Genomic DNA, 27,434 nt, shown 5'->3' with positions numbered 1-27,434 from the left:
GGCCACTCCCTTGGCTTGATTGCGCTGGAGGTCGGGGCCTCTGTGCCAGCCTGCTGGGTGCTACGGGCAGCCGCGCCCTTGGCCCTGGGCCCGACCTTCAGTAAGTGCCCGATGAGAGGCGCGTGAGGCCTCGGAGCAGGTCAGAGACTCACAGACCCTCTGCCGGCAAGACCCACCCGTTCGCGTGGATAAGAGCGCTGCGATGGCGGCACGTCTCCTGGCGGCTTACAGGGCTTTGACCCGCAGCAGGCCAAGCCGGGAGGGGCCGGTGCACCGCTGTGTTCTCTGCAGCTTCCCCAGCGGACGTCTGAGGACAGACCGCAGTCCCCCTCTCCGGAAGATCGTCCCTCTTGCGCTGGTGTCGCCAGGACCCGTCTTCCCGTTCGTGCAGACGTGACTGACGCGGACTCCCGCCAGGACCTGCCTCCTCGGTGCCCGAGCCGCTTCCCGTTTTCCCAGGCGGGGCTCTGGTCGGCAGGAGCGGGGTCCCCACGGGCCTGCTCTGCTGGGCGAGGGCGTTTCTCAGGGGTCACCTGTCTGGGTCACCCTGGGCGGCTGCGGCCTAGAGGGAGAAGGGGCGTGGAGAAGAGCCACGAGAAGAATCCGGGGCGGACGCCGGCCCGGCCCCAGATCAGAGCGGGGGCACCACTTTATTTGTCCCGCAAAGCAGCCAGTGTGGCAGCGCTGGCGGTCGTATTCGAGTGGGATCTCTAGAAGGACCTCTAGTCGCGGGTCCTGAACGTGATGCTCCGGGAGTGTGGGAAGGAGATGGCGAGGGTGTGGGCGCCAGCAAGGAGAGTCGGCGATCGGCCGACGTCTCTGTGTGTCGTCGTGATTTCTCGGCGTCACCAGGTATTTTGTACTAAAACGTCCAGGAAAATGGACTCTCTTTCCCTGTGGAGTTCACTGAGGCCCGGATCGATCTCCGGGTTGTGGGTCCTTGGAGGGCTGCAGTGGCCATTCCCAGAGCTCCACGGACGGCCTCTGCGTGGAAGGCCCGCCGTAAGAACGATGCTCCCGGCGTCGGGCCTCCAGGAGCCGGTGTGCACCGACAACCTTCTCCGGTTCTGTGTGTGTCTGGGGGCCGTGAACTGCAGATCCTAAACAAGGAGCCAGACTCATTGTTTTGTGTCTTTTAAAACGTTCTTTTATTCTGCCTGCCCAGTACCAAATACCGGGATGGCTCGAGGTTCAACTGGTTAGGTTTCTTACAACCTATTGCGGATAGAGCCTCCTTTCTTTGGAATTAATTGTGATTCATTTATATGCAAATGATCCTGGCTTTATGAAGGGCTGTTACTGTAACCGTCTGGGATTTCAAACCCACGTCCTCCACACGGTCCGTGGGGACCATCTGTTTTCAGCTCAGCCCCTCTCCGTTGTCCTGTGTGAGAGGCCGGAGGACCCCGCCAGCTTCCCCTGTGTTACTTGGGAAGGAGAAGGCTCCACGAGGAGATGCCCACGCGGGACGGACGTGGAGAATTCATTTGCAGAAATGAAGGTGTGGGGACGGAGGCGAGCTGACATGGCCTTCCCTGCTTTCCTCCTGCCTGCGGGTTCCCCGAAGCCCCCGTCCCCTGGGTTCCAGCACCGACCCTTTCCACCGCCCCACGGCCGTTGAAGCTCGTCCGGTGCGTCTGGCGTCTAGTCTGCGTTTTCGGGCGTGGTATTCATGTCTTCCTTCAGGCGATGGGACTTCAAACCACGAGGCTCATATTCTTGGAAGACAGACAAATGGACTCTGGAAGCAGTTTCAAAACAGTCTGAAATGTTCCAGGGCTCACTTGTGACAGCAGGTCCCTGAAGGGAAATCACCTTGTGTTTCTGGCCCCCAGCCCCCAGCCTGGAAGATGCCTGTGGCAGATCCTACTGGCTTTCAGGGACTCCAGGCTCCAGACTGGCTGAGTCGTCTGGTGGAATCGCCAAGTGGTTTCATCTCCAACCACGGCAAGCCCTTGGTGTCCTCCAGCTCAGACCCGCGCAGGTCTGCGAGTCTGTGGTGGGGACGTGGGTGCGGATCTGTCCTTCCTCTCTTCCGTCCTCCTCTTCCGGGATGCTGGTTCTTCCAGGACCCAGGCTGGGAAAGATCTGGGGAGCTCTGTTCCCCGAGCAGTGCCCTCATGTCCCAAGGAGGCTGGGTCACTGCATCTCTGTCTCTCTCCTTCATGAACGCTCCTGTGCACGGTCCCCTGAGCCGGACGTGTGCCCTCACCCCACCCGTCTCCATGTGGTCTCCCTGCCCAGCAGAGGCTCCTCCTCCACCGGAGTTCGGGTTTGCCCACGGTGGGCTTGGCTGGCGGTGCGTCACGTGGCCAGCCTGGGCTCCAGGTTTCCTCCTCTAGCCTGAGAGCAGCCGGGCAGAGCTGAGTGTGAGGGCTAAGACCCCATCTCCCGTCTCCCACTGTCCTCTGTCCTGCGCTTCTCCTGGCCGGCCACATGACCCCCACGGGCCTCCCTGCTAGAGTCTGTCCGGCTCTTCTGGTGCAAGGACCTCCCTTTTGGGTTGGAAGTGGGAGGCAGGGGTGTGACCTCATGGCAAGGTCGACGTGTGGTCTGCGGGCACGTCCCAGACCTGGGGTCCTCTGGGTCCTCGCAGCTGGGGACAGCTGACCTTCAGACACGAAGGGCGAGGTTGCGCGGCGGTCTCTGTAGGGATGAGAGGTTACAAGCGAGCATTCTGTCCTCAAGTGCCGAGACCTTGGACTCTGGCCTTTCCTGTGCACATGGTGCGGTGTGGCTAGGCTGCTCCTTCCCACCTGTGGGGGTGTTAACTTGCCTGCCCTTGGGAGCAGACACACTTTCCCACCCTCCTTATCTCTGTGCTGTAATCCACTGCCAGGTCTCTGGGAGCGCGCGGGGCGGGTTTCGGACTTCGTGCGTTCCAGCTGCGGTTTTTAAAGGAAACGCTGCTGCTTCTCCGGGTTCCTTTATTGTGGGGCGTATCCTTTCTGTCACCAGCCAGAGACCGCTCAGAAAAATAGACCGTTCCCTCTTTTTCTTCACACCACATTCAAAGGATCACCCAACCTTATCTGATTAGACTGAGCGTGAAAGCTGGAAAGGAGAGGTTTTCCCCTATTCCTACGTCAGGGTTTTGGCTCCAAAGCACACAGGAAAGACCTGAACTGTGTCTTTGCGACATCAGCCCTGATGGCTTCCTCGCGGAAGGCTCGCGGGACTGGCTCTCCCCAGTTCACTTTTTCTGCTGAACCACCAGACAGGTGCCCGCCTGCACTCCGGTGTCTGCGTATCTGATGGGCCTTAAAATAAAGGCAGGCAGGCTTCGTCCTGGTAAACGAGCAGTTTCTCCAGGAGAAGGTTTGTTTACAATAGAGTAGGATCGGCTGGGACTTGGGGAGTGAACAGGGGCCGGGAGGGCCGAGACTCGCGTTTGCACTCAGCCCTGGGAACGCGTCCGGCCGAGTCGGCCCCTCGAGTCCTTTCCCGGCCAAGTCTCATGTCTTGGACACTCTGTGTTCTCGCATCCGACCGTGAGCTGCCCGAGGGAACAGCGAAGCCGGTATCTGCAGGCCTCTGGGCAATCTCATGTGGCCGGCCCAGGCCAGACCTGCCCCACAGCGCCCATGGCCCCGCACAGTCTGGCCGGCCCCACCCTGGGGAGTGACGGTGGTGCGCACGGGCACCCTGCCTGGTCCTGGCAGCCTGCCCGGGGTCTGCTTCCATACAGATTTATTTATTTAAAAGATTTTATTTATTTATTTATTTGACAGAGATCACAAGCAGGCAGAGAGGCAGGCAGAGAGAGAGGAGGAAGCAGGCTCCCTGCTGAGCAGAGAGCCCGATGCGGGACTCGATCCCAGAACCCTGAGACCATGACCTGAGCCGAAGGCAGAGGCTTCACCCACTGAGCCACCCAGGCGCCCCTCATACAGATTTATTTATTGATTCATTGCCAGAGAGAGCGAGCGAGCATGGGGAGCAGCAGCAGAGGGAGAGGCAGACCCCACGCTGAGCAGGAAGCCCCACGTGGGACTCGATCCCAGGACCCTGAGATCGTGACCTGAGCCGAAGGCCGAGGCTCAACCACCCATGCCGCATCCTCCTGTATGGGCGGACGCAGGCAGGCGCTGTGTGTGCATCCTTCTCAAGGCTGCCTGTCGGGAAGGGCCCAGGGTTGTGGGTTTGTTGTGGGTCTTGCCAAGAGCTCCTTGTCACAGGGCCTCCCACCCAGGGTCTGCAGCGAGCGCCCAGCCCACCCCACCCACCGTGCTGCTTTCTTCCTGATGTCCGTGGACGAAATGCTTCCTCAGATGTGACTGACACTTGCTTCTGTGGGATGCTGTGTGGGAAACTGCACTTAGGGCTTTGGGAACGTCCGTAGTTTCTGCCTGACTTCTTTCTTGCTCCGGCATCCCTGCTCTGAAGACGAAGGGCACGGGACAGCGTCCAGTCCGCACGCGGATGAGAGTGTGGTCTGCAGTCAGGCACGGCTTGTTCCGGCCACGTTCTGCCCGAGTCTGGCTGTGCAGGGTGGGCGAGGCCTCAGCCTCCCGAGCTCCGCGTCCCTGTCGGCAACCGGCATCCCTCGTGGAATCGGGGTGCAGGTTAAGTGAAATATGGCCCTGTGACGTGTTTGGACGATTCCTGGGGCACGATCAGAGCTGGGTGTAAGCCTTCCTCTGCGTCAGTGCTGCGCCAGCGTTAAATGCTTAAATTACGGACGAGTGTGGCTGTTCGGCTTGAAAACATGAAAGACCAAATCTGTGAGTGTGTCCTGCCCGTGTCATGCAGACGGGACCTACTGAGTAGTGGGGAAGGAATCCAGTTTCCCTGTTTCCACAGCAACAGAACAACAAGCGCTGACCCAGAAATAGGGGAAAAGTCAGAAATGAGTTGTCCTTTAAAGGCCTCTCTGACCGCCTCGAGCCGGGGCAGGGAGCCCGGGCCGTTCCCCCGGTGCGCTCTGCCGGCCGGCCTGTCCCTCGGCGCCCCGCGCTCCTCACGCAGCTCCCCGGCCCCAGAGTGCCCGTCCGGCCGCCTCGGCCTGGCTGTCCTCAGGGTCTCGTCCAGCTCCGCGCACCCCTGGGACAGGGTCAGGCCCAGGACAGGCGTGCGGTGAGCGAATGGCCAGAGCTCAGTGGGGCTGGCTGTTGGCCTGTGGCACGGGTCCTTCAAAGGCCCAGCGGACAGTGACTTTCCTCAGACACCCTGTCCCCAAGCGTTACGAGAAGAAAACGGAAGGGAAAATTAGGAAGGAGAGGACGCCGTGTCACCTCAGTGTGACGTGTGAGCGGACATTTTGTAACAAACTTCTCCCGGCGTCTGGAAGCACGTCCGCATCTGGTCTAAGAATCAGCATTTTGTACGGAATCCAGATTTTTTCCCTAAGTTAAAATAATAAAATACTTCGGGATTAAAAATGGAGCTGTTATTTCTGAGAGGAAAGCTCGAGTTTCTAGGTGACTTCGTCTCAGATTCCTAGCGGAATGACTCTGCCAAAAATTGCCGTTTAATTTTGGGCACAATTGCCCAGTTCCTGGAGCACAGGACGCAGGGTGGCCAGGAAGCCTCCGCGCGTGTGACAGCGCCACCCAGAGGTGGCCGTGTGTCAGTGTCTCCCCACCACCGTCCCCGCATCCCTGGGTGGGGCGTCCTGCGGTGCGGGTGGTCCTTCCACGGAGCAGGAGGTTGAGCTGGGGACACTGACTTGGGGGTGAACCACCCTGTTTCGTTGGAGCATAATTTGAACCTATCAGAGACGGTGATGTTTCCTGGAACCTCGCTCAGGCAGCTGGGATCTAACGTCCCTCTTCTCAAGTCCAACTCCTACACGATTTCTTCACTTTCAGCCTGAAAGGCAGGAGCACCTATTCTGAAGACAGAGCGGGACAGCGACACAGGGGAGTTTGGGCAGGGAGGTAGCGGCCTGTGTAGAACAAAGACAACAATGTACAGTCCCGAAAGACGAAATGCAAAAGGCTGGTAATTTTGTGGCTAATGTCTTTAAATGTGTTCTCTCCTGCTAACAATACTTGAAAATTCTTTTTTAAAAATGGCACCCAAACTCTTAAGTTATCTTGGGCTCATCACATTTCTGAGATGAAGTCTTTCTTGTCCGTTGGTAACAGATGTAAGCTCTGTCCACAGGCAAATGCTTACTTTCACAGTAGGAGGAAAGTAAAATTAGCTTCTGGAAGCTAATTTTGCACAGTAAAGGCATTTATTTCTTATATTAATGGAAGCTTAACAACATAATATTAAAAACCATGTCCCTAATTTTTTCATGGCCCACAAATGGTATTTCTAATTCAGACAGTAGTATTATTTTAAGCATTGAATTCTTCTGAAAGTGGAAAATAAAGTATATTAAAATTTCAGAATATTAGCATTGGAAGGCACCCTGCCAGCCGGCTGGTGGATGTCTTCTATAAAATCCCCAACTCACTCTCCCTTGAACCCTCCGGGATGAGAAACCCACCATTTCATTATATAACGAGACTTCTTTATTCCCTTGATTTTTTTCTTTATAATTGCCACTTGTTTTTGAGTGGTTTACTATTTGTCCTTCCATATAAAATAGTCCAGGGTCATGAAATATGGGAGGTTTAGAACAGCTGAGAAGGGAACGTGCTGCACTTGGACGGACTTCCTGACAGTGTTCGTGTCCACAGTTTGGTGTGTGGCTGGCCGCTGGCTGTTTCTACAGTTGCCCTGGGCATCTGAGGGCCACACTCAGTGTTCATGACGTGTACTGATGTGTCTCTGCACTTAGTGGCACAGCTTAAACGATCCCTGTTCACGCAGGCTGGCTCCACACGCCTGATGGTGCTACAGACTGAATGCTTGTGTCCTCCTGCCAAAACTTCATGTGCTTATGCTGACACCCTGACCCCCAAGGCAGGAGGTGGAGCCCTTGGGAGCGGATCAGGTCATGAAGGCGGAGCTCTTGTGATGGAATTAGTGCCTTATAAAACAGGCCCCAGAGAGCCCCGTCACGCTCCTTGTGCAGACACAGCAAGAAGGTACCGTCCATGAACCCAGGAGGCAGGTTCTCACCAGACACCCAGTCCGCCAGCACCTGGATCTGGGCCTTCCTGCCTCGGATCTGTGGGAAACATGTTTCTGTTGTTCACAAGCCCCTCTGGTGTCTGCCCACCACTTTGGTGCTCTGTCTCAGCCGCCCGAGGAGGCTGGGGCAGGTGGGTTTCTAGGTATTTTGGACATCTGCAGGTCAGTCCTAGACAGGCTGATCATTTCCTTTAAGCCACAAGACATTCATTTTGTACACGTTTAACGGAGATGGTCATAGTTCTCTCACGAGTCTGGAACTGGACTTTCATCACTGAAGCAGCTTTGTCTTTTCCTCTGTATCTTCTCTGTACCCAGGCTCCAGAGGCCGTGCAGGGGTGCCTCTGCTTGATCCCTGCTGTTCCTACGGGCTAGGGTCACTCCTTCACTGGAGCTCCGAAGGGGAAGCGCGTGCCCAGAGTGAGAAGTCCTACGAGCCGCAGGCCAGGGTTCCCGTCTAGATCTGTCTGGATTCAAGTTCCTTCTCGGTCTACCACAGCGCAGTCTGGTCCTCTTGGGGGGGCTCTGCAGGCCCCTCTGTCTCGCCGCTCTGTGGCTGTGGCTGAGAGCTCGTCTTCCTGGCCCTGCTTTCCCCTCCTGAGCTCCGCAAAGTGCCTGCCTTCACGCCTTCACAGCTCTCCGTTCGTGGTGGGCCCTCCACAAGCACTTGTTGGGGGAGTTAGACACCCTCTGTGTTCCTGGGAATGTGCTCCTTGCATGACAGTCATTTGTGGACTACGGAAGATCTGCCAGGCAGCAGGGCAGCGGGCAGTGTGCATTCCAGCGGGGAGCCAGTGCTGCAGTCCGAGGTTGAAGGCCATCAGCTGCCTGAACCCTGTCTTCCCGGGACCTCAGTCTGTTTGTCTTCATGAAGATCTTAGACTTGCGGGGGAGGACTGCTCACATTAGGGAGGGTGATCTGCCTAAATCAGTGGACCCAAAGTCCACTGATTTAAAGGTTAATCCCATCCAAAAAACACCTTCAGACACATCTGGAATAGTGTTGGACCCTGTATTGGGACCAGCCCTGTGAACACAAGGAGTCACCGTCCCAGTAGCTTAGAAAGCCTGGGGGGGGGTGCTGAAGGGCAGTTGCTGCATTTAGCAATGAGAAGGTTAGTGGGGGGAGGGGTGGTGTCCAGAGACAGGCAGGCAAGCCCCCGGCCGCTCACAAGATGGTCATGGCAGAGGCCAGCCAGAGGTGGCAGGAAGCTGGCAGGCCGGAGGTCTGAGCAGGCTTGGGGGGCAGAGGAACTGATGTTAACGGTGAGACGCAGTGGGAACTGTGGCTGAGGCTATGTTCTGCCATTTACATGCATTCTCTCCTGTGACCCTACAACTCATGGGAGAGAGTGATTATTATTATTATTATTTTTTAAGATTTCATTTTTCATTTGCCAGACAGAGATCACAGGTAGGCAGAGAGGCAGACAGAGAGAGAGGGAGGAAGCAGGCTCCCCGCTGAGCAGAGAGCCCGACATGAGGCTTGATCCCAGAACCCTGAGATCATGACCTGAGCTGAAAGCAGAGGCTTAACCCACTGAGCCACCCAGGCACCCGGATAGAGTGATTATTACCTCCTTTCTACAAGAAGGAAAGAGGGTTAGAGCAGCTAGAACCTCGAAGTCTGCCACCACGTTCTCAACCATGAAATGTTCAGCTTTGGAAAGGGGAGGGGCTGCCTCCTCTCTGTGGAAGGGGAAGGCGCCAGGAAGGGTTGGGCAGACACATTTGAAACAAGAACCTTGCATCTGGGAAGCAGGGCTCTGGGGGCGGGGGCTGGGCAGCATTCCTGGGGGCCCGGGTCCCTGCCATGGCTGGAGTGGCGTTAGACATCTCACAGGAAAAGTCCCCGGGGCAGCTGGGGCCGAGGGCGAGAAGCAAGCGTTGTAAGACGGGGCGGGGAAGCAGCTGGAAGTGGCTTTGGGGCCCTTCCTCTCTCCTCAGGAGAGTGGTCTCGGGGAGAAGGGAGAGACTAGGGCAGGGGTCTGGGCCAGGCCTCTGCCCTGGAGGGCCCGGGGGTTCCATCGAGGGTAATGGTGGGCTGCTGCCGTGCTCGAAGCCCCCAGACTGTCAGGGTTTCAGTTATGCCCGTTGTCCAGGCGCGCCCCGGCGACGGCTGGGCAGCAGCTGTTAGAGGACGCTGCTCTCTGGGACCTGTTTCTGAGACTCTCCTCTGAGAGGTGCTCAGGGCTGCTCCCTGACCTGAGGAGCCCAGCTCGCGTCTGCGGACTCCCGGGCACAGAGGCCGGCGGCCGCACACGCGCCTTCCTGCAGGTGAACCTCGAGGAGCGGAGCATCTCTGTCGGCCGGGAGCCGCTGAGCCTCTGAACGCTTCCTTCCCATGCCTCGCTGTGGAGCGGAGGGAGGGTGCAGGCCAAGGGAGGGGCTTCCCTGCATGGAGAGGGGCCGTTTCCACCGGGAACCTGGAGGGGCCACGGTAAATAAAGGGCTGGGGTCTGCCGGGAGGCCGCCGCCGAGGATGGGCGTGCTGTGCTGCCCCCGGGAGCAGGGGCTGCTCCCTCGCCGGGTGTCCGGGGTCCGCAGGGCGCTCCTCGCAAGCTGACCCTCCTCCTGGCCCAGCCGCTGGCACAGGGGGGACAGGCATTGAGTCCCGGGGACGCTGGGTCTCCTGGCAGAGGCTCTCTGAGTCTGTCTGCCCTGGAGTGAGCTCCATTCTGTCTTCATGGGGCACAGCGAGCCTGGGGTGCCACGGGGTCACGGGACCAAGTGCTGTGGAGCGGATCCGTCACGCGTGAGCACGACAGCGGATGGGGCTCTCCCGCTTGTCCATTCCGTCCCCTTCTCCTGCTTCGGGGACATTTGCTGTCCTTGTCCAGAGGGAGCACACGCGGTGGACACTCTCCCAGCAGCGGGTTCCCGCTGTCGTGGGAACCCCGGGGCGGGATGCAGAGAGCGGGTCCGTGCTACTCCAGAGAACTCAAGGAATGTTCAGGAAGGAGACATTGGGAACGGCAGGAGGACGGCCAGGCCCGGTGGAGGGGAATCGCCAGGAGGGTGCTGGCCTCCTGCCCTGGGCTCGCGCGGCAGGTGCTTGGTCACAGCTGGGTTTGGGGCTGGCCAGGGGCTTTCTGCAGCTTCTCACCCAGTGGCAGCCTGTCTTGGGGATCACGAAGTGCCAGGCACTCACACCCTTTGCCTTAGGGAACCCCTTGCCAAGCTCTCCTAAGAGCACTGGCATCCAGGGGCAGAGGGCAGAGATGCTGGGGGTGACTGACCCCTTTGGCCCAGGGTGCCTCCGCCCGAAGGCCTGTCCCTTGGGGCTGCGCCCACCTGGCCCCCCGCCCCAGTACCGACAAACATGCAGTGCAGGCCGGCTTTGCTCAGGTGTGGGGAGGCTTGCCCCGCTGTCACCCTGGCCCCTGGACCCTGCTGCTGCCGATGAGTCTCTGTGCCCCCGAGGCGGTGGGGGGCCTCCTGCGGTCCGTCTGTCTGTGGCCTCCTCTGGAGACGTGTCTCTGGTGAAGCCAGGTCTGCGGTCGCGGCGCTGAGGGAGGCGGGAGGCTGACCTGCACCCATTCTGGGCAACGGTGGCGGGGGGCACGCACGGGGCTGTCCCAGGGCAAGAGGGGGACTGTGTGTTCATTCCTGCCCTCAGATGGGCTCTCCGCACCCTGTGCCTTCCCTGCTTACATGGACACGGCTCCGAGAAGCTGTGCTTGGGGTCAGCACAGGGTGGGGGCAATGGGGACCCCAGACATGTCCTGAGGGACTGTGTTCAGCCTCCGCAGTTCTCAAGGCTTCCTCGTCGGGACCCGCTTCCCAGGCCTTTGAGGAAGCTCGTTCTTGTCATTTCGGGGACATCCCGAATGTGCTGTCCCCTCCCTCTGCCTGCAGCGCCCTTCCACACACATCCGTGTGTGCACACGCACAAACACACGCACAAGCACACACACATCCGTGTGTGCACACACACGCACAAGCACATCTGTGTGTGCACGTGCACAAACACATGCACAAGCACACACATCCATGTGCGTACACGCACAAACACACGCACAAGCACACACACATCTGTGTGTGCACACGCACAAACACACGCACAAGCACACACATACGCACAAGCACACACACATCCGTGTGTGCACACGCACAAACACACACACAAGCACACACATATGCACAAGCACACACACACATCCGTGTGTGCACACGCACAAGCACACACACGTGTGTACACACGCACAAGCACACACACACACACAAGCACACACACACATGCACAAGCACTCACATGTTCTCATGCACACACGCATGTGACCCCTGCACGTGCATCTCTGCTGGCCCGGTGTCTGCTCTCGGCTGTCACCTGCTCTGGGGGCTTCCCTTGCCTGCCCTCCTGGCTCTTACCCAACTGGCCCCTTCAGGCTTAGTTTCTCCCCGGTTCCCCCGCACAGGGTGGTGAGCAGGGCAGGGGCAGTGTGGTCGGCAACCCCCACCACGCGAACGGTGTCTGCCCCGGTCGGTCCCCTAGGCCCGCAGCAGGCACCTGGCGAGGCCAGCAAGGGAACATCCCGCCCTGTGAGCACCTGCTGCTGTCTCACCTAGTGGGGGTCCCAGGACAGCTCAAAGGCAGTTGCCTCAGCCCCCCACCCCTTGCCTGCGGTGTGGACTCGGCCCCTGGACAGGGCTGCGACCTGCGGAGCAGGGCCAGTCACTCCATTTAGAGCTACTGGTGACGGTCCCGGGAGGCTGGATGCCAGCGACCCTTTACAGAGGAATGTGATCCTCCTCATGTAAGTGTCTCTTCACGTCTGTGTCCTTTAAAACTCCCTTCATGGGAAATGAGGCGTGGCCAGGTGAGTCTGAGGGGCCACTAGCCAAGGACACCGTGGGATCTGGAGTCGGAGTTTGAAGTTTCCTAAGGCCTTCTGAGCCGGGCATGTGAGTCCTCTGGAAGCAGAGGTTCGGTGACCTGAGACCACCCTGCGTCCGGAGCCCAGGCCAGAGCGGCCACTGACACTCATTTGGTTACTGGCTGGCCCTTGCGTGTTTTAGTCCTTGAGGGGAAAAGAGAAGTTTATTTTGGGAATAAGACCATTTTTCCTGGCCTCTGGTTTGCTCTAGGTCACACATGATTGCCGCAGCAATTTACTATTCACTCGCAGATTTTGTCCGTTTTACCCGAATGCCCTGTTTCCCTAACCTTCCCAGCTGCTTGGGGGCCTGGCTGCCTACCGCGCACCCCACTCCCATTGGGGCTTCACCTCGCTCAGCTCCCTGCTGTGAACCCCGCAAACGCCTGTAACCCAAAGCTGTGAGGCCTGGTGGCAGGCAAAGGAGGGACTGTCCTCCCCCATTTTGCTCCACCCTTGGTCACTGGGCCCCAAATGACTCTTCTGTGTCCACGACTCATGTCTCTTGAATGCCTCCAACTCACCCTTGGAATTGCCAAAAACTTCTGGGCTGCGTGTCGTGGTTTTCTGTGGATGGTAGTTTTGTGGCGACGAGAAGATTGTGAATAGGGGCCCAGTGAGGATCCAGATGGGGCGGGGCAGCGGGCACTGGGCGTGTGCCGGCTCGCCTCCATCCTTCCCTGCCCTCCATTCTGGTCCCCAGGTCCTTTGGGGGGCAAGGGAGCCTCTAGGAGCAGTGCACAGGGCAGAGGGAGAAGGCTCTCACCCAAATCTCTGAGGAGCTACTGTGGCTCACCCAGCTCTTATGTTCTCGGCTCTGGTCTGTAGGACAGAGAGGGTCAGCATCACAGTTCAAGAAGATGCGTCAGCTGCAGGGAGTGTGGAGGGTGTGTTGAGGAGACATTCACTGGAAATGGTATCTTCTCTAAATGTCTCTCCTCAAACCCTTAGCTAATGCATGTAATTCTATGCCTAGTAATTTGTTTATAAAATGCAACCCTTACGTGAATGGGTCACATTCTTTAACAGGTCGGGTTCCCAGCAGGGACAGTTGGTACCCTCCACTGGGGCATTTGAGAAGGGGTCACTTCTGAGTACAGAGGCTCTTGTGTGAGGGGCACAGTCAGCCTAAGGCCGTTTTGCCGGGACCTGACACCCCGCCTCTCTTTCCCTCCCCTGAATTTACCACAGGCGGGGGTCCAGGAGCTCACACTGGTTGCCCCAAGCAGAGGGCAGGTGGGGAGGTCTGGGCAGTCCTGGAGGGGCAGATGGAGGACCTGGGAGAGGTTAGTGCCTGCCCGTTCTCCAAGCCATCCTCATGTTACTGTAAGTTTAGAGAAGTTCCTTATAGAATAAGCCATATAAAAATTACGAGGATCATGTTTTCCAATCCCCCCAGTTAGTCTTTTTTTGCAAATATCTTTCATTTTGTCGTATGTGGGACGTGCGGACCCCCACGGCTCTGAGTACATTCTGGTGTCGTATGTGGGACGTGCGGACCCCCACGGCTCTGAGTACATTCTGGTGTCGTATGTGGGACGTGCGGACCCCCACGGCTCTGAGTACATTCTGGTGTCGTATGTGGGACGTGCGGACCCCCACGGCTCTGAGTACATTCTGGTGTCATATGTGGGACGTGCGGACCCCCACGGCTCTGAGTACATTCTGGTGTCAAATGTGGGACGTGCGGACCCCCACGGCTCTGAGTACATTCTGGTGTCGTATGTGGGACGTGCGGACCCCCACGGCTCTGAGTACATTCTGGTGTCGTATGTGGGACGTGCGGACCCCCACGGCTCTGAGTACATTCTGGTGTCGTATGTGGGACGTGCGGACCCCCACGGCTCTGAGTACATTCTGGTGTCATATGTGGGACGTGCGGACCCCCACGGCTCTGAGTACATTCTGGTGTTGTATGTGGGACGTGCGGACCCCCACGGCTCTGAGTACATTCTGGTGTCAAATGTGGGACGTGCAGACCCCCACGGCTCTGAGTACATTCTGTTGTCATATGTGGGACGTGCGGACCCCCACGGCTCTGAGTACATTCTGGTGTCAAATGTGGGACGTGCGGACCCCCACGGCTCTGAGTACATTCTGGTGTTGTATGTGGGACGTGCGGACCCCCACGGCTCTGAGTACATTCTGGTGTCGTATGTGGGACGTGCGGACCCCCACGGCTCTGAGTACATTCTGTTGTCGTATGTGGGACGTGCGGACCCCCACGGTTCTGAGTACATTCTGGTGTCGTATGTGGGACGTGCGGACCCCCACGGCTCTGAGTACATTCTGGTGTCAAATGTGGGACGTGCGGACCCCCATGGCTCTGAGTACATTCTGGTGTCATATGTGGGACGTGCGGACCCCCATGGCTCTGAGTACATTCTGGTGTCAAATGTGGGACGTGCGGACCCCCACGGCTCTGAGTACATTCTGTTGTCGTATGTGGGACGTGCGGACCCCCACGGCTCTGAGTACATTCTGGTGTTGTATGTGGGACGTGCGGACCCCCACGGCTCTGAGTACATTCTGGTGTCAAATGTGGGACGTGCAGACCCCCACGGCTCTGAGTACATTCTGGTGTCAAATGTGGGACGTGCGGACCCCCACGGCTCTGAGTACATTCTGGTGTCAAATGTGGGACGTGCGGACCCCCACGGCTCTGAGTACATTCTGGTGTCAAATGTGGGACGTGCAGACCCCCACGGCTCTGAGTACATTCTGGCGGCAGAAGGGAGGCCGCAGAGAGGGCTGGAGGTGGGTGTTTCTGACCTGAAGCATGATGGGAGTGCTGATGGGCAGCCGGGGGGGGGTGTCAGGGGAAGACGAGGAAGACCCCCAAGGGGAAGACCAGAAAACAGTTTTCAAGCTGGAGATGGCCCCCAGGACAGGAAAACACCTGCTCTTTGGGAGAAAGGGCTCTCCTTGGGCTCGCGGCCTGTGGAGTTGGTGGAACAAGTCCAGTCAGAGTGAGAGGGAAGAGGGCTCCGACCTTCCTGGACCTTCCTGGACCCTCCTCCTCCTGCTTCCCCACCAGTTCCCCTTCTGGCTGGCCTCCATTCATGCTGAGTCCCTCTGAGGCACCTGCAGGCATCTCCAAGCTCCCGGAGGCCTGGATTTCTACAGCCGTATCTCTTTGGTCGACTGCATACTGATCAGGCTTGCCTTTTCTCCACATTAACATTGAGGGCCCAGAGGCAGGGGCCGTGTCCTGCTCCATCACGCCCTTGGACATAGCCAGAGCTGGGAAGTTGTGGGCGCTCCTGAGGGCTGGTGAGTGGGCTGAGAAGTGGGTCAGAGGTGGAGGTTTGCAGGTGACTTACATTCTTCTAGTGACCACTGATTGCAGCATCTTTCCACACGTGGACCAGCTGTCCTTATGTCTTATTTGGAGGAATGTCTAGTTAAGTCCTTTTTTCACCTTTGAACTGTATTGTTGGCTTTTTGTTGTTGAATGCTAGGAGTTCCTTATATATTGTTGAAGTCTTGTTATTGTTTAAAGATTTGATTTATTTTAGAGACAGAGAATGAGAGAGAGCAACAGCAAGCTAATGGGGGTGGGGGTGGGGCAGAGGGAGAGGGACAAGCAGGCTCTGCTGAGCCCAGACTCCGATGCGGGACTCTATCTCACAGCCCTGAGATCCTGACCTGAGCTGAAATCAAGAGTTCAACTTAACTTAATGGTTAATGCTTAACCAACTGAGCCCCAAAAGCTTATTTTTATGGTCCAGTAATTTCAGTGTTGGGTGCTGTATGACCAGATGCTACCATTGTATTTGGTCACAGTAACTGGCACGGGTAAAGCATGTCCCCATTTGATGACTTGGCCAGTGTTTCTAGAGTCATTAACTGAGTTCATCTTTTTAAATGACAGAAATTTTATTTTTCTTTTTATAACAGAAGGTTAAAAAAAACCAATGTACTCTCTGGCTTTCATGTGTCCAGGGCCTTACCCTGGAGTAAAGTGCTCGAGCACAGTGAGAGATCCCTGGATATGCAGAGGTCACTACTCAAAGGCTGGATCCCAGGCACGTGCAGAGGAGTAGCTTTGTAAATGGCAACATTGTTCATAAATGGCAACATTGTATCGTGTACTTGATAAATCAGAAGAAGATTTGCTAGAAACCAGGAGAAACTCACAGTAAGATCAGCTGATACTCCCCAAACCCACAGCTGTTTACTGGAGAGTAAGGCAGTGCTAGCAAAGGGGCTGATGTTTGGACCTTCTCTGGGGACAGTGGGCTTGCAAAGACCACCAGAGCACCGAGGGAACGGAGGAGGCCACCTGCCCTGAAATCGGTTCCGTGTGGCGCTGAGGGCAAATCGCGCAGTCAGATGCCAAAATCGTGCAGTCAGACACCAGAGCCAATGTCCCTTCTCAAGAGCTTATCAAATGCTCCAGGACTGAGGCAGAGGAGGAGGCTCTAGATAGTGATTCAGAAACACCCCTGTTGAGCCTTGAGTGGTTCTTGAAGATTTTGAAACATTCACTTATGAGAGGAGGGTTCCCTGGTCACTTTCTTCCTGTGATCCACCCTGAGGTTCTTGTAGACCAAACTTTGCCTGAGTTTTCTACAGACCGCTGCTGGATGCCAGAGGACAAGAGGTGCATTTACAGTTAGTCCGATATCTCTAACGTTCTCGTCTGAGCACTGCGCTGGGATGACCCACAGAGGTTTGTGTAAATTATTAGCATTATTATTACCATTGTTAGTAGGCTGTACACCCAGCACGGAACCCAGTGCAGGGCTTGATTCCACAACCCCAAGATCAAGACCTGAGCTGAGATCAATAGCCAGACACTTGACTGACTGAGCCAGCCAGGCACCCGAGGTTTGTGTAAATTCATGGACGGGACTGGAAGAGATGATGCTGAGTGAAATAAGTCAAGCAGAGAGAGTCAATTATCATACGGTTTCACTTATGTGTGGAGCATAACAAATAGCATGGAGGACATGGGGAGATGGAGAGGAGAAGGGAGTTGGGGGAAATTGGAAGGGGAGGTGAACCCTGAGAGACTATGGACTCTGAGAAACAACCTGAGGGGTTTGAAGGGGTTGGGGGTGGGAGGTCGGGGTACCAGGTGGTGGGTATTAGAGAGGGCACGGACTGCATGGAGCACTGGGTGTGGTGAAAAACTAATGAATACTGTTATGCTGAAAATAAATAAATTAATTAAAAAAATTCAAACAGAAACTATAAGCAAGTGTTTTGCCAAGACCTTCCTTGCAGCCTCCTCATCCCAATTCTGAACCAAGCATGAACCAAACTGGGAAACAAGTGAGTCCAAAGGGGGAGCGCCCGTCGTGTGACAGGGAGACCCAGGCCCTCCGCCCCTGTGTGCGGGGCATAGAGTCAGGCCCAGCGGGGCTGCTGGGGAGGGTGAGGTGGGCTTGCCGAGGAGACGAGGGGGCTGCGGTGGGCCCCCTGGAAGTAGACTGCGGTGCTGCGTTTGTAAGACTGATTCAAAGGGGACCGTTCCCACAGAGACAGGGGACCCACCGGACCTGCCACACAATATCCTGTTCTTTTACAAGCAAAGGTGTATGGACGTGTGCCGGGCGCTGTGCTAGGCCCCCGGCCGCAGGACGGAAACCTGTAAGGAGTAAGCTGTGTGCTCTGTTGGCCGATCCTGAAGCTCTCTTCGGGTCACCTGGCCACAGACCCCAGAAGCATTAGCTGCTTTCCCACCAGGTGGCCTGGGTGTCCGGGTAAGTCCTGGGGTGGTGGCCTATGGAGCCTCAGACTGCGACGCCTAAGCCGGGGCGTTCACTCTGCGGGTTTTATCATCACAAGGATGAGACGCGCTTCCGGGAAGTGCGGACGCTGTCATCCTGCCGTGGGGAAGCCAGTCTCGGGCATGGGGGTGCAGAGGGCCTGTGGGGGGCTCTGTCTCGGGGTCAGGAGCCTGTTCCTGCTGGTGGGAACTTCTGAGACGGTGCCCAGGATGAGGGCAGGTGCGTGAGCCACAGCCGGAGTGTGAGGAACCATGAGCTGTGGGGACAGGAGAGGGGGCAGGGGCAGACAGGAGGACCTGTGTGCAGGCCTGAGGGCCTGGTGTCACCCCGCTGATGACAGGAGCCTCAGGGGTAGCTAACGGTGAGGCTGTGGGAGATGGGGATTTCCCAAGCTTTCTAGAGGTGGACGCAGCCCAGGCCCACCCCGTCCCAGTGGAAAGCCCTGGGGAGAAGGTTGTGAGGTTTGCTCTGAGGAGAAAGCTGTAGACTGACACCTGTGTCCCCCATCCGCTGCCCCCCCCGCCCCCAGACCAACACGGGGAGATGCTCAGCTGGCCTGCCAGTGATCACCTGACAAGAGGGTCTGGCTGTGCTGGCTGTGCCCTGGGGTCTGGGGTCTGTGGGGAAGTCATGGGGCCACGGTTGGCATTTAGAGGGGAGGGGCTGGCTCTGTGTTTGCCCGACCAGGCTGGTCTTCCTGGTATGCAGCCGAAGCTCTGTGCGGTCCCACTGCTCTCAGGACCTGAAGGGTGACCCAGGGACAGCCCTCAGGACCTGAAGGGCGAGCCCTCTGTTCAGAGGGAGTCTGTGTGTGGATGTTCTGAGCCAGCCAACTGGATCATGAACTTTCTGCAAGAAATTCCCTGCAAAGTCTGTCTGGCAGATCTAAGGGTGCATACACCCTATCCACAAAAACCCTTTCCCAGACCATCAGCCCCAGATTTTGTGGAAGTTTTTTTTTAAAAGATTTTATTTATTTATTTGACAGAGAGAGATCACAAATAGATGGAGAGGCAGGCAGAGAGAGAGAGAGAGGAGGAAGCAGGATCCCCACTGAGCAGAGAGCCCGACTCGGGACTCGATCCCAGGACCCCGAGATCATGACCCGAGCCGAAGGCAGCAGCCCAACCCACTGAGCCACCCAGGCACCCAGATTCTGTGGAAATTTTGAGGAAAATTAATTTTCCTCAAGAAATGAGGAAATGTGGGGACGCCTGGGTGGCTCAGTGGGTTAAGCAGCTGCCTTCGGCTCAGGTCATCATCCCAGCATCCTGGGATCGAGTCCCACATCGGGCTCCTTGCTGGGCAGGGAACCTGCTTCTCCCTCTGCCTCTGCCTGCCACTCTGTTTGCCTATGCTCGCTCTTGCTCTCTCTCTCTCTCTGATAAATTAAAAAAAAAAAAAGAAATGAGGAAATGTGGATTTTTCCACAAGTTCCCCAGACTTTGTGGAAATTTTGAGGAAAATTAATTTTCTAATTAATTAGAAAAGGCGCGGCAGAGTCCTGACCCCAGACCGCCAGCCCGAGGCCGTTCAGCGGTTCGGTCTCACTTGCTGATTCTTCTAGCTGAGGGTGCTGAAGCCAGACTGGGCACCTTGAGGCAGGCCCCAGCTGCACCGGAGGCCTTCTGGCGCTGGGATGATGCTGGGATGGAGTCTGCGTGGAAGATCTTTGCAAGAACCCACGGCTTGAAGTGGCAAATGGAACAGGTGACATGGGCTGGGCCGCAGCCCCACCCAGGTGTCTTAGCCCCAGTTCCCAAACCATCAGTGCCCTCCTAGAGGGAGCCAGGAGAAGCTGGAAGGGAGAGGAGAGGACCTGGAGTGCACGTCCCCATGGGAAGAGATTGTTTCCTCACCAAGCTCGTCCCTTTAGCATCTGAGCTGCTCCCAGGCCATACAACGGACCCACACCCACTTCAGAGCACACGGGGCCCCGTGGCTGCAGGGTCCAGATCTGCCGGTCTCTCCAGGGGTTCAGGCTGCTGGAGCATACAGTGTGCCTTCGGCTGCAATCAATGTCTTCTCTGCACCCACTCCCACCCCCAGGCTCACTGGTCAGCATGACCAACAGCATTTCCCTCTCCATGCCTGCCCTGGACTGCTTGGGCATCATCTGCAATGTATTTTCCTCCATGTGGCAGCTCTTTGATGGCAACTCAATTTCATTAAGATGCTAATGTTGGAAGCAGAAGGCAAGAGCACAGAGGTCAGCCCCAGAGAGAAGACAGGCTCATTAGAGAAGGGTAATGGGCCGGCCCACTGGGAGCTATCCCTGAGGTGTGGGGCAGAAAGCAGGTCTGGCTAGATACTTCTAGAAAGGTTCTTGGTTCCCTGCAAGCTGGCATCACTCCCAGGATTGCGCTGCCCTATCCCGTGAAGACGGAGCTCAGATTGCCTGTCGTCATAACTGCAGCCCGGACTGCAGTCACTCAGGGACTGTGTCCACACACATGCCCACGGAGCTGAAACTTTAATGTGTGTCTTTAAAAAATTGATGTTACAACATCACGTGTTCATAATGAATATGTAATTCATATTACATAATGTTCATAATGAATATGTAATTGTTACATAATGTTCATAGTGTAGTGTTCATTAATGAATGTTCATAATGAATATGTAATTAGAAAATCTCCTGGAGCATTTGGGGACTCATGGCTCAAAATTCCATGCTCTGGAATCACTTTCCATCGGATCACTTTCCCTCTGGAAGATGTAAAGCAAGTGACCCAGAGTTTAGGGCCATGTGTAACATTTTTCTGTGGGGAACCCAACCACTCTAGTTGCTTCAGAAATGACATTTTATGAAATCCAATATATGGAATAAAAATCCAAAGCCAGTATTTATTGAGTTTTCTCAAGAAGAAATCTAATGATACTTGAATTATGGTCTTTGTTAAGTGGTTTAACTAGGCTTAAGTTCAGTAGATGACAGGTCAGAACTGACTGCAAGAAATATTTTATGTAATTACTTGGATTGTGATTTGGGAAAGAGACTTTACCTTTGGTGCAAAAGGAAGCTTAAAAATGTACATGCTGGTTTTGTGGAGGGAGGAAGAGGAGGGTTACTCTGTCCATCCATCACTACACATCAGTCATCCATGCGCCGTAGATCTATCATTCCGTCGATCTATCATTCCGTCGATCTATCATTCCATCGATCTATCATTCCGTCGATCTATCATTCCATCGATCTATCATTCCATCGGATCTATCATTCCATCGATCTATCATTCCATCAATCTATCAATCATTCCATCGATCTATCATTCCATCGATCTATCAATCATTCCATCGATCTATCATTCCATCAATCTATCATTCCATCGATCATTCATTCCATCGATCTATCATTCCATCGATCTATCATTCCGTTGGATCTATCATTCCATCGATCTATCATTCCATCGATCTATCAATCATTCCATCGATCTATCATTCCATCGATCTATCAATCATTCCATCGATCTATCATTGCATCGATCTATCATTCCGTCGATCTATCATTGCATCGATCTATCATTGCATCGATCTATCATTCCGTCGGATCTATCATTCCATCGATCTATCATTCCGTCGGATCTATCATTGCATCGATCTATCATTGCATCGATCTATCATTCCATCGATCTATCAATCATTCCATCGGATCTATCATTCCATTGATCTATCAATCATTCCATCGATCTATCAATCATTCCATCGATCTATCATTGCATTGATCTATCATTCCATCGATCTATCATTCCATCGATCTATCAATCATTCCATCGATCTATCATTGCATCGATCTATCATTGCATCGATCTATCATTCCGTCGATCTATCATTGCATCGATCTATCATTGCATCGATCTATCATTCCGTCGGATCTATCATTCCATCGATCTATCATTCCGTCGGATCTATCATTGCATCGATCTATCATTGCATTGATCTATCATTCCATCGATCTATCAATCATTCCATCGGATCTATCATTCCATCGATCTATCAATCATTCCATCGATCTATCAATCATTCCATCGATCTATCATTGCATTGATCTATCATTCCATCGATCTATCATTGCATCGATCTATCATTGCATCGATCTATCATTCCGTCGGGTCTATCATTCCATTGATCTATCTTTCCATCGATCTATCAATCATTCCATCGATCTATCAATCATTGCATCGATCTATCATTGCATCGATCTATCATTCCATCGATCTATCATTCCATCGATCTATCATTGCATTGATCTATCATTCCGTCGGATCTATCATTCCATCGATCTATCTTTCCATCGATCTATCAATCATTCCATTGATCTATCAATCAATCGATCTATCATTCCATCGATCTGTCATTCCATCGATCTATCATTGCATCGATCTATCAATCATTCCATCGATCTATCATTCCATCGATCTATCATTCCATCGATCTATCATTCCATCAGATCTATCATTCCATCGATCTATCATTGCATCGATCTATCATTGCATCGATCTATCATTCCGTCGATCTATCATTCCATCGATCTATCATTCCGTTGATCTATCATTCCGTTGGATCTATCATTCCATTGATCTATCACCTATCTTTCATCTATCCATTCATACCGTCCCCTCCCCAGTTTCCTCACCTAAGCTCCATACCTACATTTTCTCCTGTTTGAATCCTTTATCTTGCTCGGTAACGGATTCTTGCTCTAAAATCCCTCGTCTCAATTAACGACACCCTATCCACCCAGCTGTCCAAACTCAAGACCAAGGAATCATCTCGGGCTTCTTCCGTTAGCCTACACACAAGTCCTGCTGATTCCACCTTCTCACTCTTTGAATCTGTTTCATCTCCTTCAACCCACCTGGGTCCCTTCTCATTGGTCCTACAGATTCCCATAGGATCATCAGATGATTTTACTTTCCTTGCTTAAAATCTCTGATGGTTTTCAGCCTAAAATCCAGACTGCTTGGCTTGTAAAGCAAGTGGCCTCATAAACGTGTCCTATGCATATGTTATAGCTGCATTTTTCACCATCTGCCGCATGCCTCCTATGACCCATTCATTCAACACTCAAGAGTAAGTTTTGAGCCTCTGCTGTAAGTGAGGTTCTCTACAATGAACAGGACTGAACGAGACAGTCACTGCCCTTCAAGTCATTGTAGTTTAGAGGTCGAGCCTTTGTGGACGCCTTGAAATCTTCTCCTGCAACATCAGCCTGCAAGTGCTCGTGGGACCCTCCTCCACTTCCTCCCTCTGGACGGCCCCTTCTTGTGTTACAAGTCATCTCAGGAGGTTGCCCAGGACCTCCGCCCTCACACCTGCGGTTACTCTGGTCTCCTGCAGCCACAGGCACCTCCATGTCCCACAGGACATACGCGGGAAATATTGGTTTTGCAGGTTCATTATGTCACATTGAAATCTTCTCCCAAGTGGGAACTTGGTGGCCTTCTGAGAATTAACTTAGTGTGGATCAGAGCCAAGAGATGTAGAGTGACCTTATAGACAAAATGTCCCAGGCAGAGATTTGTGTGGAACTGGATTCAAGGTGAGTATAGCCAAAGAGGGGGAAAGATGGTGACTAAGAAAACCATGTAAAGAGAAGAGCCCGAAGGGAGTGTGTTGTCCGTGGAGAGGGGCCGAGATCACTAAGGCAGTGCCTGGCTCTTGGACCCAGTATGTCCTGGGAAAGGACTGGGCTCTGCTGGCATCTGCCACCCCAGTTCCCTGCAGACTCCTGGCTTAGGTCCTTGGCTATGGATCCCCCGTCCCACCTCAGTCTGCCTTCCTGCGGATTAGCCTCGAGAATGTATCACGGCTCTGCTCCATTCTGACCGTGAATTAGTTCCGTGGCAAGCTAGTTTGTGTATATAAGTCTCTTGGGAATCTCATTTGGCAACTCTGGAAGGAGGGCAAAGCCAGAGGGTAAACTTGGACTATGAGATGCCATCAGAAGCTCTCAGTTTGGGAGCTGTTCACCCGTATACTCACCTGCGTCTACGTGCCTGTCTTTGCAGGGTCTTGCTCTGTTCGGGGAGAACATCCTGCAGGGAGAGGTATCAGAGAAGAAGGCGATTATTCACCCGGGGTCCACGTTTTCCCAAGGCTTACCCATGTGCTTAGAATTTTCTCCATGTAATTACAGCATCTGACAGCTTCCCTGTCGTCTGTAATGTGCGCCGAGCTCCCTCTGCCCGGGACAGTCCGGTAGGGCCCTGTCTTGGGTATTTGATGTCAGTCTCTCTCCTGTGGCCGCTGGAGCCTCCTCACGTGCAAGACTGTCCATGTTTCCCTCACCATCGGAGATCATTGTTTCCTTACATTTTTCTTGAGTTCTCCTGAAAAATGTAAGCCCTAAAACTTGGTTTTCTGCTAATAACAGAAAGAATATATTCCCCAGGTGTTTTTAGGCACAGTTAAACTTGCTTGCTGCTTGCTAACCGGAAATTGTTCAGAAATATAAATGTGGAAAGGGAGCTTTCCCTTGACTTACATCCTCAGAGCAAGTAAGCTCGCTGGCAGTGGGCAGCAGGTCAAGTGTGAGAGCTGCTTGGTGTCTGCTTGGGCCCGGCTCTGTCTCATCCGTGTGGGTCTCCGGATGCCTGCCCCAGCCGTACACAGCCTGCCTTGGAAGTCTATGGCACTGCCGTGCCCCTCACCATGGGGCTGAGCAAGGGGCCGGGGTGGGGGTGACGGGAGGATGACAAACAGGATCACAAGCACTGGCTTCCACGACGCTGGAAAACCAGCGACGGGCAAGTTCTAGTCTAGCCAGCTCTCCCGACCCCTGAAACCACCCGTGGCCGATGCAGCCCCAAGTGGGCTCGTGGGTGCAGGTTTCCGGTTATTTTGGGGGACTGGATAACACTGAAGAGATGTTCCTCTCTCTACCTGGCCACCCCACGGGTCACATTTTCAAATGGTCCCCAGAGGACACAATCCTTGGGAGGTTGCTGCTTGCTGACCTCGGATCTGGACTCTTGTGAGTTTAGATTTCTGATTTTAGAGGCACCGTTTTCTGACTTTCCCTTCATATTCTTCATCCTTCGGTTTTACAGATATTTGTGACCAACACTGCGTTAGACACCGTCTTGGAAATAGGGTAGCAGGATGGAATTTTTGATGCCTGGAGGTGCGAGAACAGAGTGGGGGTCACGGCACCCATCGGTGGCTTGGTCTTCTCAGAAAGGGCTCTGGAAGGGCTCTTTGAGCCTGCGGACCCCAGGCCAAGGCCCTCAGTGGTGCGGGTGTGGTGCAGATGCGTTCTCTAAGACTGGCTGCACAGGGTGGTTGGCTGTCGCGTGGCCAGTGTGGGTGAAGGAGCACGGGGGGACGCTCGGCCGCCGTGGCCTCTGATCTCTCACATCGTTGCAGTACTGGGTTCAGAGTGGACATGCAGGGAGCTGCTTTCAAAGTGTTACCAGATAATTTGGTGCAAAAGGTTAAAGATTAAAAACAAGCTGTTAGAAGTTTTCTATTAGCCATTCATGTAAAGAAACAAGATCCAAGCTTTAGGGTGCCCTACAGCCCCCAGATTCCTCTGGTCCCATAATTCTGAGCCCGGATGGGGAAGGGCTGGGTCCAGATCTCTGGGTCTGCTGCTCCGAGCTGCGGTGGATCCTAATCTGTACGAGGGGGTCACTCAAGCACAGGCCTGTTCCGAGAGCAGAGGACATGCTGTCTTCATAACTCTCGTGAACGTCGGGCACTCATCAAAGCCCCCTGTCCTGCTTCCCGTTCAGACCCTCCTCCCCTGCTTCGGAAAGGCTGTGCGTCTTCACACAGCCAAGCCAGAGCGCTGCCCTTCTTTCCAAACACGACTGCTCCACCTCTGAAAATGTCACTTTTCCATTCTGGAGCAGATTTTTGGCATGATGATGACAGGTGTTTGTGCCGTCTGTTCTGGGCTTAGCCTGCCTGGCAGTGACTGATAACGCCTTCCTCGTGGAGACATCGAAGTGATGTCTCCTCACGAAGTGATGTCTCCTCCTCCTCGACGAGGGCCTGCTGGACACCACATCCCACATTTGAGGCTTGACAGGTAGTTTCTCCCCATCATTTCCCCTGGGCGTTTCGTGGTGGCTGGAATAGTATCAGAATTAACTTCTCCAGGTAATGCCCTGTCCTCAGAGCACAGATCCTGGGGTTGGCTTACTGAAGTGACTTCATGCATAGTGACCCCAGGGCCCCTGTGCCTCTCTCCTGCTCCCACTGTAGAGGAGCCTGTGGAAGAGGTCCTGTCCCTGTGTGGTGGGGGCACTCTCCCTCCCCCTTGCAAGGAGAGGCTGAGCCAGGACATCCTACATCATTTCCAGGGAAGGTGGTTGATGGCCCCATGATGTCATCTGCTGACCTTCTGAATTCTGACCCTTTCAGAGTTCCCTTCTCTACGGCAGCATGAGTCAAAGATTTCCATGGATATTTAAGGATTATAATTAGCGTGTAGATTGTAAGCTTTCCTCCAGAAATTGCCAAATCAGGCAGATTATTAGTTAAACCAGCTTTCTTTCTTTTTTTTCTCCCCAGTAATCTTTACATCAAACATGGGGCTTGAACTCACGGCCCTGAGATCAAGACTCACATGCTCTACCTACTGAGACAGGCAGGCACCCCAAACCAGCTATTTTTGATAACTTAACGGTATGTAACGATAACGTATGGGGTTGTCCCCGGGTGGGTATTAGCACGGAATGGGTATAGACTTTGCGTGTGTAAATGACAACTGCCAGACATGCAAAGGGCTGCACTTTCCTCTACGCCCCTCTTCTGGGTGTGTCTTCCCTGGAACTCTTCCATGGGAATGCAGGTGACAGAACTGCCTTTCTGAGGATGAGCTGGAGTGTTTGGGCCAGAAGCATGGGCAGGGAGAGAACGTAGCCCTGGCCCTGTCTGCTCTGATGGTCGGGGTACATTATTTCAGGCTCGCTTCATTCTCCAAAGTGGCGTGAATTTGACACCAGTCACCCACGTGGATTCTTCATCGTGGAGGAGGGCCCTGATTCCCTCCCGCAGGCAGGAGCTGAAAGGTGGGATTCCCAGTGCATCTGTCTGGCCAGACACTCTCTCCGAGGGGCCGTGTGCGTTCACTCAAGCCACTGGCTCAGCCAAGAGTTGGTAGCAAGGTCTGTGCACGTGACCGCTCGCTCCCCGAGATCTTCTGGACAGAGCTTCCCGAGAGAGCCCGTTTTTAGAGATGGAAGAAGTTGCCAGAAGAGCCACCCGGCACAGGGCTGAGAGAGCACAGCAGGGCCCTGTCTCCGAAGTGCGGAGCTGCCCCACTCTGACCTTCCGAGGCCGGGAGCATCCATGGAAATCCCTGGGAATCCTCCCCCGCAGGTGAGGGCTCCGGGGAGGTGGGTCCATGTGTAGACTGTTATTCTAATGCTCCAAAACCAAAAACAGAACCCGGAAAGTAACAGCATGCCTTCTGATGTGGCAGGAACGGTTTCTCATGGGCAGTCTGCAAAGAGCCTGCCCTTCAGGTCCTCCCTTTTCCTTGCCCTGTAGCACTGTGCTTCTGCCGCTCAGCACCCCGAGATTCACCCGAGAGACAGGGACAAGTCCTGCTTGCTTTGAGGCCCGGCGGGCGGGGTGAAAGCCCCCAGGACCTTTCGGTCCTTGATGGGTGATTGCAAGCTGTCTTCAGAGAAGGGCCTCTCAGTGCGGCCCTGTGGTGGGCATGTTTCCTGCTCACGGCGCTGGGGACGAAGGCGGGCTGAACACGGCTTCCCCACTCCCAGCAAGCTGGCGGCAGAGACCACGGGGAGCTGAGGAAGCTGTCTTCTCTTCAAGAAAA

At 54.7% G+C, this 27,434-nt stretch overlaps 1 long non-coding RNA gene across 1 annotated transcript; it reads left to right on the top strand.

Moving 5' to 3' along the window:
* The first annotated feature begins 1,089 nt into the window (after positions 1-1,089).
* LOC309845813 lies at positions 1,090-27,193 on the top strand. Its single transcript, XR_014301514.1, has 3 exons — positions 1,090-3,318; positions 26,165-26,278; positions 26,559-27,193. It is a non-coding gene; the product is annotated as an uncharacterized lncRNA (long non-coding RNA).
* Positions 27,194-27,434: the final 241 nt, after the last annotated feature.

The sequence above is a fragment of the Mustela nivalis genome (genome assembly GCF_964662115.1).
Source record: "Mustela nivalis genome assembly, chromosome: 12".
NCBI classification, from domain to species: Eukaryota; Metazoa; Chordata; class Mammalia; order Carnivora; family Mustelidae; genus Mustela; species Mustela nivalis.
The sequence above is the reverse complement of the archived record's forward strand: the minus strand, read 5'-3'. Positions and strand labels throughout refer to the sequence as shown.